The 13614-nt window shown below is 39.4% G+C and overlaps 1 protein-coding gene and 1 pseudogene across 6 annotated transcripts in view; both read left to right on the plus strand.

Annotated features, from left to right (window-relative positions):
• Positions 1–13614, plus strand: part of Dis3l2 (DIS3 like 3'-5' exoribonuclease 2) — a 506284-nt gene that overhangs the window by 124449 nt on the left and 368221 nt on the right. The gene's annotated exons all lie outside the window — the stretch shown is intronic.
• LOC103738218 lies at positions 11895–12274 on the plus strand (annotated as a pseudogene). The gene has a single exon (XR_607433.1). The product of XR_607433.1 is annotated as a cytochrome c oxidase subunit 7C, mitochondrial pseudogene (transcript).

Consider the following 13614-nt stretch of genomic DNA (forward strand, 5'->3'; position numbering starts at 1 on the left):
AGATCTGGGTCTGTAGTTTTCTTTTTCAGTTGTATCTTTACCAGGCTTTGGTATGAGAGTGATGCTGGCTTCGTAAAAGGAATTTGGGAGTCTCCCTCCATTTCTGTCTTTTTGAATGAATTGAGCAGTATTGGATGTAGATCTTCTTTAAATGTCTGTTAGAATTCTGCTGTAAATCCATCTGGTCTTGGGGTTTCTTTAGTCGGGAGGTTTTATATTACTGTTTCAATTTCTTTATGTGTTATAAGTCTTTTTAAGCTGTTAATCTCTTCTTGGTTTAGTTTTGGTGGTTCCCATGCCTTTTGATATCTGTCCATTTCTTTTAGGTTTTCAAATATATTAGCATATAGGTTTTTAAAGTATTCCCTTATAATGTTCTGTATCTTTCTGGTGTCTGTTGTGATGTTTCCCCTTTCATCTCTGAGCTTGTTGATTTGGATGTGTTCTTTCTTATGGTTAACTGGGCTAGTGGTGTCAATCCTGTTTATCTTTTCAAAGAATGAGCTCTTGGATTTCTTGATTCTTTGTATTGTTTTCTTTGTTTCAATTTCATTAATTTCTGCCCTGATTTTTATTATTTCTTCTTGCCTGCTGCGTTTCGGTCTCATTTGTTGTTGCTTTTCAAGTGTGTTGAGTTGCAATGTTAAGTCATTTATTTGTGTTCTTTCTGATTTTTTGATGTAGGCACTTAGAGCTATAAACTTCCTTCTAAGGACAGCTTTCAGCATGTCCCAGAGGTTTTGTTTTGCTCTATTGTCCTTTTCATTTAGTTCCAGGAATACTTTTATTTCTTTCTCAATTTCTCTTTTGACTCATTGATCATTCAGGCGTGTGTTGTTTGATCTCCATGTGTTCATGTGGTGATTAGGGATTCTTCTGGTGTTGGTTGTAAGCTTTATTGCAGTGTGGTCTGATAGAATGCATGGAATTATTTCAATCTTTTTGTATTTGTTGAGGTTGTTTTGTGCCCCAGTATATGGTCGATTTTGGAGTAGGTTCCATGGGGTGCTGAGGAGAAAGTATGTCCTTTGTTGCTTGGTAGAATACTAGGTAGATGTCTGTTAAGCCAATTTGATGTATGGTATTGTTTAATTCAGATGTCTCTCTGTTAACTCTCTGCCCTGTTGACTTATCTAATGGAGACAGTGGGGTATTGAAGTCCCCTACTATTAATGAGTTGGGATTAATCTGGGTCTGAACGTCCTGTAGTATTGTTTTCATGAAGTTGGGTGCACCAGAATTTGGTGAACATATATTCATTATTGTAATATCTTCTTGATATGTTACTCTTTTATCAGAGTGAAATAGCTCTCTTTATCTCTTCCGATTAGTTTTAGTTTAAAGTCTATTTAAACTATTTAAACTACGCCTGCTTTTTTCTTAGTACCATTTGGTTGGTATATTTTTTTGCATCCTTTCACTTTAAGATGGTGTCTGTCCTTGAAACTGAGTTGCGTTTCTTGCAGACAACAAAAAGATGGTTTTTGTTTCTTAATCTATTTACCTAATTTGTGTCTTTTGACTGGGGAGTTCAGTCTGTTAATGTTTAAAGTTATTAATGAAAGATGAGTATTGAATCCTGTCATTTTTATTTCTGTTTACATTCTTGATATAGCCGTCCTTTTCCACATTTATAGCTTCATTGTATTTCTTTCCACAACCCCTTGGGTATTTCTTTCCACAACCCCTTGGTTCCTTTCTTCATCTCTTTGTATTCCTTCCAGAACTCTCTGAAGGGCTGGTTTTGTGGATATGAATTCCTTCAGCCTATTTATGTCATGGAAGATTTTTGTTTCCCCTTCTACTGTAATAGACAGTTTGCCTTTGTATAGTAATCTCAGTTGGCATCTGTGGTCATTTAAAACTGGGAATACTTTGGTCCATGCTCTTCTGGCTTTCATAGTTTGCACTGAATAGTCAGATGTAGTCCTAATTGGTTTTCCTTTATATGTGACTTGTTTTTCTTTTGCAGCTTTCAGTAGTGTCTCTTTGTTTTGTACGTTTAGTGTTTTTACTATAATGTGCCATGGAGAATTTCTTTTGTGGTCCTGTCTGTTTGTTGTTCTATATGCTTCTTGTATTTGTTTGGGCATGTCTTTCTTTAATTTTGTGAAATTTTCTTCTACAATTCTGCTGAAGATCTGGTCCATGCCATTATCTTGGGATTCTTCTCCTACCTGTATGCCTATGATTCGTAAGTTTGGTCTTCTTATGGTGTCACACAATTCCTACGTATTCCATTGTTGTGATTTCTTAAATTTTTAATAATCTTTGCTTGAGTGGTCCAGTTCCTCCACTTTATCTTCCAGTCTTGACACTGTTTTCCATTTCATTCATCCTATTGGTGAGGCTTTCTCCTGTCGTTTCTAATTGGCTTACTGAGTGTTTCACTTCCTTCTTCATTTCAGCCTGATCAGTCTTCAATATTTCTCTTTTCTGAATTCATTCAGAAGTTTATTCCTATCTTCCTTCAGTTCTTTGATTTCTTTGTTTGTGTGTTCTTTAAATTCACTGAATTCTTTTATCATGTTTATAACTGTTCTTTTGAATTCCATGTCCTACAGTATCTCTAGGGGGTTCTCATTGTACTCCTCTAGAGGACTATTGGTATTTGGTGGGGATATGTTATTTTGGTTTTTCATGTTATTATTTTTTCTCTGTAATTTTGACATGTGAATTTCTTTTGTAGTTTCTAATTCTTGTGTGAGACTGAAGCCTTCAAGTTTAGGTCTGCTTCTTTTTGTGAACTTTTTGTGTCTTTGTCGTTTACTTTTTGCGCATGAAATGCTGGTTCTTCTAAGCTTCCGGTTTTCTCTTTTGGTTTTATATTGGAGTGGCCTGATTACTTTTGTCTTCATGAGTTCCCACAGGGGCCTAAGTCAGATGAGGATCAGATGCTCTCAGGCTTTCTTCTAAGGTCTGGATCCCTCCAGGAAAGATTTTTCCTCAGGAATATGGGGGTTGGACTGGCCTGGGAGCAGGGCCCAGGAAAGATGCTGCTCTAGGGCAGCTGCTCCTGAGGACTGCACTGAGGAGCTGGGTTGGTCTGGATGCAAAGGATCAGGAAGAGGAAAGGTCATCCCTGGCATCCAGGAAAGAGACTGGCGGGTCTTGCTGTCCCAGAGAGGTAGAGGGAGGTGAGGGCGGGGCCAGGCCTGGAGTGCTCCTGGGGTCCCAGGAAGGAACTGTGTTGGTCTGGATTCCAAGGATCAGGAAGCAGTGGTGGTTCCCCAAGTGTCTGGGGCGCCAAGAGAAGGAATGTGACAGGACCCAGGCCAGGAGGAGAGTTGGCTGGGGGAGATGGGAGGGTGAATGAGGCTGGGTGAGTGAAGGCACGGTGGGCTGGATCGACTTATCTGGAGAGAGATGCCTGAGGGTTGTGCAGGCCCAGGGAAGCAGAGGTCCTCTGTTTTTTTAATAAAATATTTGTGTTACTCTTTGAGAATTTCATACATGGATACAATATACTTTTAATATATTCACTGTTCACCTTCCACCTTCCCCATCTAATATTTCTTTTTTTACATCTCTAGAAGTTCAGTTAGGTGCTTTAAATTTTCTCTAGGGCACAGGTGAAGACACACTGGGCCTGTAGATGGACAACACCTTGGTGCTTCCGAATGGGAATGGTCCAATGTCAAGACTTGGTTCTCAGGATCATGTGTGGATTCAAGACCTTCGCTGGCCATCAAGGGAGGTGGAAAGTCTATTCTTGAGAATCAGTCCTCCCAAGACTACGAACTGAAGATGACAAAGACATTCCCTGTCTCCATCATAAGTCTAACACAGAGGCAATGCCACTGCCATGCACAACTTGGAACCTTATGCAGAGGGGGTTGTGGTGATGAAGCCACGCAGTGAAGTCTGAAACTGCTGCCTCTATTCTCCAGTCTGCACCATCAGCCTACCATTGGAAGAATGTGGAACCATGGCTCATGGCTGGGGAACCACAGCTCCAGGCTCATAAGAGAGGACCACAGCTCCAGCTCACAGGAGGGGACTATAACTCTGGCTTATAGGAGGGAACCATAGCTCTAATTCACAGGAGGGGACTCCTCTGGTTCATGGGAGGGGACTACAGTTTCAGCTCACTGGAGGGGAGCACAGTTCTAGCTCATGGGGGGAGGGTCCACAGCTCCAGCTCACAGGAAGGTACTACAGTTCCAGCTCATGGGAGGGGATCACAGCTTTGGCTCATGGAATGGGTGGGACTACAGCTCCAGCTCACAGGAGTGGAGAGAGATGGGTGCTGTTTTGACGTGAAAGAAACAAGTTAAATATAGAGTATTTTAAGTTGGGATTCCTAGGGGCAGAGCTTCAGGTGGAGATTCTTGCTCAGGTAGCCCATCTGTGAAAAGTGTATGATCTATACCACATTACTTAATGTTTAACTAGAAAAATCATGACACACGTTTTGAGTTTGAGAACAGAGCATTGTGAATAAACTGAATGCTAGAAGCTGCGAACAGCTAGTAAGAGGGTGGAGCATGCAGTGCACAACAGCACAGGCAGAAGCAGGGATAAGCTAGAGAGAGCCAGATGAAGTTTTAGTAGGAAATGCACCTGGGACAATTGGCTAGGGAAGGGAGATGTTTGATGGTAATTTTGGGGAGCATAGAAACCTAGAGGAGTTGACAAACTTCTGATAAAAGGCTAGATGGTAAACCTGTAGGCTCTCTGGCTCTGCTGCAGTGACCCTGCTGGTTTCCTGACGGCAATGACAGGCGGCATGTGAATGAGCAAGCATAGCCATGTTCCAACAGAGCTATAGTGATTGCAAGATCTAGGCTGCTAGCTGTAGTTTGCCAGCCTTTGCTATAGAGGTTGTAATTAGACTGCATGAAGGAGCTTGTTCCTTCTTGGTCAAGGAACCTGGTGAATCTGGATACAGGTATCTTTTTTTTCATCACTGAGCAGCATGTGGACTATGGAAAGTGTCTTACTCTTTTAAATCCATCCCCAAATCCGTAATTTAGCCGTGAAGTTCTTGAGTCTTTAGATTTCAAATGTTAGTTTCTATGTCTGAAAGTTCTTAGAAACTAGTTGGCTGGATTCTGCATTTTCTCTTTCAGAATTTTCTCTTTAATAATGTGAGAACATTGAGTATAAAGTCTATTAAGAATTCTGGGAGGCTGAGGATGTATTAATAGCTCAGTTGGTAGAGTTCTTGCCTAACATGTATAAAGCCCTGGGTTTGATACCTAGCCTCACATAAAACTGGCCATGGTGATACATGCCTGTAATTCTAGCACTCAGACTTTGTAGGTGTGATGATTAGAAGTTCAAAGTCTTCCTCAGCTACATAGTGAGTTCAATGCTTGCCTGGGCCACACAAGACACTGTCTCAAAAAATAAAACAAACGAACCAATTTTTAGTGTATTTACCATAGTGTTAGGTCCTTAAAATTTTTTTGTTATATTGATTGTTTGTGTGTGTGTGTGTGTGTGTGTGTGTGTGTGTGTGTGTGTGAGAGAGAGAGAGAGAGAGAGAGAGAGAGAGAATGAATGAACATGTGGAAGTCAGAAGACAACTTGTAGGAGCCAGTTCTCTCTTTCTACAGTGTGAGTTGATCTCAGGTATCTAGGCTTGGCAGTAGGTACCTTTACCTTTTGAGTCATCTTGCTGGCCTGCTTTAGGTCCTTTTTGATCAGGCTAGAGATAGAGCTTGTACTTGAATTTCTAAGTAGTATGTTTTGAAGCAGAGACTATTTTGTCTATCTTAAGAGCTGACATTACTCTCTCCTCACTATTGCTCAGTCCAGCTCTTCAGTTCCCTCCTCCAGTGTCCTCCAGCTCTTCCTTCATGATTCACACCTTTGTCATTCACTTGAGTAGTGCTAACTTGAATTGCTCTTTGCAGTGATCAGAAGGACAAATAAGCGTTCTCCATTCAGTGTTCTTTTATTTTTATTTAAGGTGGGTCTCATGTAGACCAGGCTACCTTGACTTTATTTAGCTAAGGCTGGCCTTTACTGGGATTAATGGCATGCACCACTATGCCTATCTTCACTAAGTACTTTTTAAGCCAAACCAGTTGTGTCTCTAGAAAAATTGTCAAGTGTACAGGATGTAATAGTGGATAGTAGCAGTCGACTTAAGTCAGTGCTTGAAGCAAGTGACAAAAATGCAAGGGTACAAATAGGAAGTAAGTTCAGAGTCGGAAATAATAGATTAGAACAGAGCAATGACCTTGTAGAGATGGCTCAGTGGTTAAGAGCATTGATGATCTTGTAGAGGAACTGGGTTTGGCTCCCAGCACCCACATGGTGGCTAACAAGTGTATGTATCTCCAGTTCCAGGGGATCCGATATCCTCTTCTGACCTTCACGGGCATTGGATGACATGGGTGGACGTTCATGCATGGAGACAATATAGTCATACACATAAAAATAATAAAAATACTTTTAAAAGAACAGAGAAATGAGAATGGCTGGGAAAATGGCTTAGAATAAATGTTGTCAGCAAGGGAAGTGAGCTGGTCCACCCATGCTTCTTTGCTGCCGCACTGTTGAATGCTTACTGTGAGCCAGGCATGTGGGTGATGTCAGGAATACTAACACAGAATACAGAAAATTACTTGAAGACTGCTCAGTTCTCTCAAGGATGATATTTAAATAGTGACATTCCAGATGCAGAGTAGAGAAGTGGATTTGTTACTCTTAATGGATCTCTTAGGGCACATTAGTCTGATGGAGCAATGGAGAGTGGTAACTGAAGTGACAAGAGCATTCTTCGTGTGATAGGAGTTTGTGTTAGTTACTTTGCTGCTGCCGTGATAAAGTACCATGACCAATGCAACTTATAGAAGAGTTTATTTTGGGCTTACTGTTGCAGAGGGAGAGCATATAATGGTGGGGGAAACATGGCAGGAGGTGGCCAGAGCAAGAAGCTGAGGGCTCACATCTTCAAGGATACACAGGAAGGGGAAGAAGGGGGAGAGCACGTGAGGCATGAGGCAAGGCTATGAACTCTTAAAGTCCACTCCTAGTGATGTACTTCCTCCTGAAAGGCCATACCTCCTAAACCTCTGCAAACAATGCCACTAGCTAGGGACAAGTGTTCCAGTATGTGAGCCTATGGGGGACATTTCTCATTCAAGCCACCACAGTGTGTCTACTGAAATATGTACCGGGCTTGTAGAAAGCCAAGGAAGGCTTTCTGGAAAGAAAGTTTGGGAGGAAATGAAATTCGAACAGAAAAGTAAGTGTGGAGCTTATGAAAGACAGGGAAGAGGAGACTTGCTCAGAAAGAGAAGCTCAAGCTGCCCCAAATTCAGGTTTTCATCTAGCTGTATGATTTGTGAAAGTAATGGCTAAAGGTAAGTCCTGGCTGGATTTTTTTTGGCTCCTCGCTGAATACTGGCACAGGTAGGTTGCACACTTGAAGACTCGGCGTCCTAATGTTTGTGCTGTTGCAACAAAATACTTGCAAGTATTTCTAAAGAACAGTAACTCGTTCTCTTACAGTTTTGAAGCTGGGACATCAAAAAGCAAGGCACTGTCAGGTGAGGGCCACCTCTTCTGGAGGGGAGGATCATTCATATTTTCTTATGAAGGCATTTTCTATTCCAATCTGTTAGAAAGATCCTTTGTTTCTGACTCTGAACTCACTTCCTAATTTTAGCTTTATACTCCTCTTTACTTTGTCACTTGCCTCAAGCACTGACCTTTAGCTGATTACTGAAGGCAGAAGGACACAGGGAGAGTGTTTCACAGTGTGAAGCCTCTTGTAAGAGAAGGAGGGAAGGGTCCTCATGATGTAACCACCCTTAAACTCTTACCTCCTAATACCATCAGATTATCACCATCTTAATACTGAAGAGGACATGTTCAAATCAGAGCATCTACCAGTGATTCCAGGAAAAGAAATAGCCCCACATCAGGGTTTGCAGCAGTGTATAGCTCATTTCATTGTTAATGAACATGTGACACATTGGTGGCATGAGGTCTCATTGTTTATAATACACTAGGATGGTACTTTATCTGGTAAGCACCATGGTCTCAGGTCCTTTGGAATAATATCTGGTTGTCGTTTGACAATGAGGAGTTGAGCCTTGGCAATCTGAGTTGACTTTGGGTTTTCTGCCAGTTCTCCCCAATATGCACTTGGTGTTGGGGATGGTATTCTCTTTGTAGTAATCTAGATGCTTGCAGCTCTAAGTGTGGTCCATATGTGAGCCACACTGAAGATACTTGAGCTCTACTCCATGACCTACTGAATGAGAATACGCATTTTAACAAAATCTTGTGTGACCTGTGTGAGCATTAGTATTTAAGAAGCACTGATGTAGATGACTAAATAAAAATAGAATGATGTATTATAATTGTTTTGCTTAAAATAAGTATTTTCAAGGCTCATCTGTGTTATAGCATATCAGCATTTTATCCCCTTTTATGGCTGTGTAATATTACTTTGAATGTCTGTACCACATTTTATCTGTTCCTCAGTTGATAAATACTTGTGACTCTTCTTTACCTTTAAATTCAAAAAAATTACCTGACATTCTAGAGAAAGAGGAACATATACATGATTATTATAGCTGGAGGAGTCATGAACACAGTATAGTTTGTTGGGGCTTCTGAGGTTTCAAATAATGATATGATTTCCTTATGTAGATTCTGGATCCTTCCTCTCATCCTCACTTCTTCCTTCTCTAGTTTGCTATAGCAAACAAAGGCTAGCTGTGCTACCACTATTCTTATAGTTGTAGCAGAAAAAACTGTGTTTATTGAAGATTTTGACCTACCATGAATTGTTTTTATTCCACTGTTTCATAACCTTTCTCCTTCCTATTTTCAGAGCCCTTTTTAATTAAGTTCAAATAATTATGTCATTCCTCTTAATAGTTTCCTTATTTTTTCCTGAAGAATGACCTTTTACCTTGTGTTTAGTAGAAGTTTGTTATGATGCATGCTTTCTATTTTCTTCTCGTTAGACCTAGTTTTGACTCTTCTCAGCATATTTCAAAATCTTACTGAAAGCAAACTAACAAAATTTATCACTTTAGTGTAATGGTGACCAAAATATCTGAGATAACAACTTAAAGGAGGAAAGATTTCTTTTGGCTCATGGTTTTAGAGGGTTCAGCCCATGGTTGCTTGACCCCGTGTGCACAGATATCATGGCAGTGTGAGTGTGATCAGGAGAATGCTATTCACCTTGTGGCAGACAGGAAGAAGAGGGCAAGCAGGGGACTCTAGGACTAGGTATAGGCTTCAGGAGCACACTCCCAGTGACTGACTTTTTCTAGCTAGGCTCCATCTCCTAAAGTTTCCAGAACCTCCAGGCTTCCAATGTTTGAGTCTGGGAGGCACCTCATATTCAATCAGTAACAGTTATTTCAATATACAAAATTTGTCATTTTGAAAGAGTTCACAGTATGACACACCTCTAATACCTTGAGCGTCACTGGTTTTCTCTTTGGTTTTCTCTTTGCCCTGTGGTGCTACAATGTCATGTTATTAAATCAAGAGTTACTGAAAAGAAAGAGAACACAGCTTTTTTATCTGGAAAAGTAAAAAATTAGAAGAGATAAATTTAAGGGAAATAAGCATGAAACTGCTTATTATATTTGAAGTTTATAAAAAAGATATGTTAGATAAACTAGGTACCTATACTGTCAAAAAGATTTATTATTTATAATTAGAATCATCATTTTATTCTGATATTTGCTTTGGTATAGATGGTTAGGTTTGCCAAAATGCTTAAAATAAAAAATTTAAAGTTCATAGAACATTAAACATCCCTAACTATATTAATGTATGTAGTTCACCGGTATTAGTATCTTCACAGTGTATGCAGCCATCATCAGTATCTAAGTCCAGAACATTTACACCACCTCATACAGAAACCTGTACTTGCAGGTTAGTTAACAGTTCATGTTTTTAGTCCTCTTTTTCTTAGACATTGGGAACCACTAATCTAGTTTTTGCTTCTCTGGATTTTTCCTCTGTGGACATTTCATATAAGTGAAATCATGTATTTGTCCTTTTGTGTTTGATTTCTTCTACTTACTGTAATATTTTCAAGGCCCACCCATATTTTAGCATATCAACATTTTAAAATTATATCACTTCTGTGTCCTGTCTTCAAACTTTTCCAATCTGAAAAGAATGGATATATCACCTAAACCCCCAAAGTACCCATGTTGTATTTAGTCCAATATTTAAGATCTTCAAAATGGAACCCCTTTATTACCAAGCTTTAAAAAAATGATCTTTTGCCTTATTATTTTATGAGATACTTCTAGAGCACCAAAAGTTGCCGTTAAAAAATATTACACGTACTTAAATGGTTGTCCTTGTTAATGTTGTTGAAGGCAGTTGATTATTACTGTTATGGAAATAGTTTGTTATTGAGTACATTTTAGGGAATAGTGTACTCAATACAAGTATGGTTGTCTGCATTTTGTGTCGTGGTTACATACTTAAAAATACTGCAAGCATATTAATAAATTCATCATGTGAATTCACAGTACATACATACACACAGTTTAATATTGTGAATGTTTTTTGTTATTTTTAGATACGGTAGGTAGTCATGGACAGCCTAGAACTTGCTGTATAGTCCAGGCTGGTAATCCTTCTGCCTCAACCTCCTAAGTGCTGGAGTTTTAGGTGTGTGCCACCTTGCCTGGCTAATATAATATTGTGAAACTCTTGTGTACCATAAACATCTCAGTTTATTATATAATTGTTTCAGATATATGTACTTAGAGAATGAATTGAATGACTCATACTGAATAAAGGTGTTATTCTTCTGTATTACTGTGATTTAATATGCAAATAGAATTATGTTTTAATTGTAGTTATCAAGCTGAGCACAGCAGATTTGGCCTCAAAATTGTGATATTCCTTTCCATTAACAAACTTATCCTCTATCTTTGCTCTCAATGGTTTCACATGTGATTCATGGAATATTACAGTTAGAGATATGATTTGCCATTCTAACTTCCTTTTTAAAAAGAGGATGAATTAGGACATACTTCAGTTTAAGTACTGAGCCACAAAACTAATTCCTCTACTATCTTGTAACATGCAGTGCTGGAATTCAGAGGATGTGAGTGCATATTTTTGGGACTCCCTTGTAAGATCTTGGTGGAGTGTGTTGAAAGTAGTTAACTTTCTCTTCTGATTAGAGTTAATAAGCCACATTTGAAGATTGTGGAAGGTGTGGAGTAAAATTCACATAGCCACAATTGTCTACTGGGCCTGACTTTATGCTATCCAGTGAGATGTCTTTGTCATAGATTTTGTTTTGAGTACGTGCTTCCAAAAATGGTTTCCCTTTGTTGCAAATTTTCCAAGGCCCATGCTCATGTATAGCTTTCCTTTTTGAGTCAACATGACCTTGTATCATTCCCCTTCTTTTCAGAGCATGGAAGCAGGAACTGGAATCTACCTGCACATGGATGAATGAGTATAACAGGTTTAAGTCAGTCGTTGATTAATTGGGATAAGTCATCCAGTTACTGACTTACTGGTTTGGCAAAGCACTTGCAAAATTAAATGTAACTATTATGGCATGTAGGTATATGTGAACATAGTTGATCCATAAAGGGAATAAATACATATATTTCATTTTTAAAATTACATTTATTTATTTATTTGTGTGTGTGTGTGCAAGTGTGTGCGTGTGTGCCTGTGGATATCAGAGGACAACTTGCTGGGATTGGCTGTCTTTTTCCACTATGTGGGTCCTGGGGATAAAACTTAGGTCTGCAAGGCTTGGCAGGAAGTGCTTTACCACTGAACCATCTTGGCAGACTTGATAAAGGACATTTTTGTTTATACCTATTTTTAAAAGTAATTTTATAACTTCATTCTTATATCTTTGATGTAGAGTTCATAGTTTTTTATTTTTAAAAGTTAGAAATATTCGAGGGTAGCAAGGTCAAGAGGAAAAGGAGAGTGGTGGTAAGGCCATTTCTTCCACGGTAGGTGTCTGTGCCCCTCGCAGAGCTTCCAGTAGCGCCATGTTGGGCCAGAGAGTCTGGAGGTTCACCACCTCTGTGGTCCGCTGCAGCCACTACGAGAAGGGCCCCGGGAAGAATTTGTCATTTTCAGTGGAAAACAAGTGGCAGTTACTGGCAATGATGGCCGTGTTCTTTGGATCTGGGTTTGCTGCACCTTTCTTTATAGTTAGGCACCAACTACTTAAGAAATAAGGATGTTTTACTTCATCCATTTAACAGATATGAAGAATGTTTAAGAGGTACAGTCTGAGAAGTGGATTAAACTCTTGAACTCATACCAGATATGATTGTAAATAAACTAATGATGTGGAAAAAAAGTTAGAAATATTCAACAGTGCTTTTAGGATAAAACATCTGTCAGTATTGTAAAGAGTTTAGAAGTCAGCTGTAAAAATTTGTTCTTGGTTGTTATTTAGTATACAAAATTCTCTGCCCAAGATAATTTTCAGAAGAAATTTTGCACCAGTATAAACTGAGGTTTTATGGCAGAACCAGCTTACATTGAACTCAGTTTTTGTTTCTATCAGAGTAGGCGGAGATGCCAGCTTTAAAAATGATTTATATAAAAATGTGAATTTTTTTCTAGAGTTGTGCGCTTAGAAAATTGTTGTTTTAAAAAGGTTTCCTCGTCATCCAAAGGATAACCATTGGTTAAATATCCAGAAGTACTATGAAACCAACCATAAGCCCCAAATCTTTGGTGAATGTAGAGCAGCTCTTTTAAGAATGGATTTTAGCAGCTCATCTTGGAGACAGTATCTGGGGCTGCTCAGTGACTGTGTAACCCTCGAGTCTATTTTGTTCTTTACCCTAGTTTGTTGGAAAGTAGCTTTCTGTCTGGTACCTGGCTTAGCTATTTGAGAAGGAGGCAAGAAAACGCTGAGAGCAAAGGTATTTCTCATGCTTGGTTAGAGGCTTAGCCAGTGAATCTGAAGAACTGCTTGTTAATGTAGTTTTCTTCCTAAATCTCTGGGCAGGTCTTAGCTTGAAGCATCAGCCAGATGCAGATAAGCTTCTTGCTTTCACATTAGTGTAAGCATGCATGAACATACAGTTCTATTGCACTTTATAGCTTGTGACCAGGTTTCTCTCTTAATTCTTTTCTACTTTTTCTTCATAGTTAAATCTCCTAAGAAGATACCCTCCAGGATAATTTCGCATGAGGCAGCCAGACTAGCCTCATAGTTGACAGTAGCTTCCTCTTGTCTTGTTACTTCTGAACCATGAAAATACAATTCATGCGTGTAAAGCCCCAGGAACAAGAGAAATCTTGTCGGTTTAAAATGAAACATGACTGGGGCTGGAGAGATGGTTAAGACCACTGACTGCTCTTGCAGAGGACCCGGTTTGATTCCCAGTACCCACATGGTGGCTACGAACTGTCCTTAACTCCAGTTCCAAGGGAGTCCCATGCCCTCTTCTGATCTCCGAGGCATTTGCATGACACGGGTGCACTCACATAGAGAATGCAGCCAATGCACTCATACACATAAAATAAAAATAATAAATATTGAAAAAAATGAAACATGACTATGTGAAATGTGGATTGGAATTAATACTAGGTTGTATGCAGTTGCTCAGAATTATGGTATCCATGGTGGAGAAATACCTTATTAAAAACCAACCTTCCTTCCCTCCT

Source organism: Nannospalax galili, unplaced genomic scaffold, assembly GCF_000622305.1.
Source record: "Nannospalax galili isolate Female #2095 unplaced genomic scaffold, S.galili_v1.0 scaffold1138, whole genome shotgun sequence".
NCBI classification, from domain to species: Eukaryota; Metazoa; Chordata; class Mammalia; order Rodentia; family Spalacidae; genus Nannospalax; species Nannospalax galili.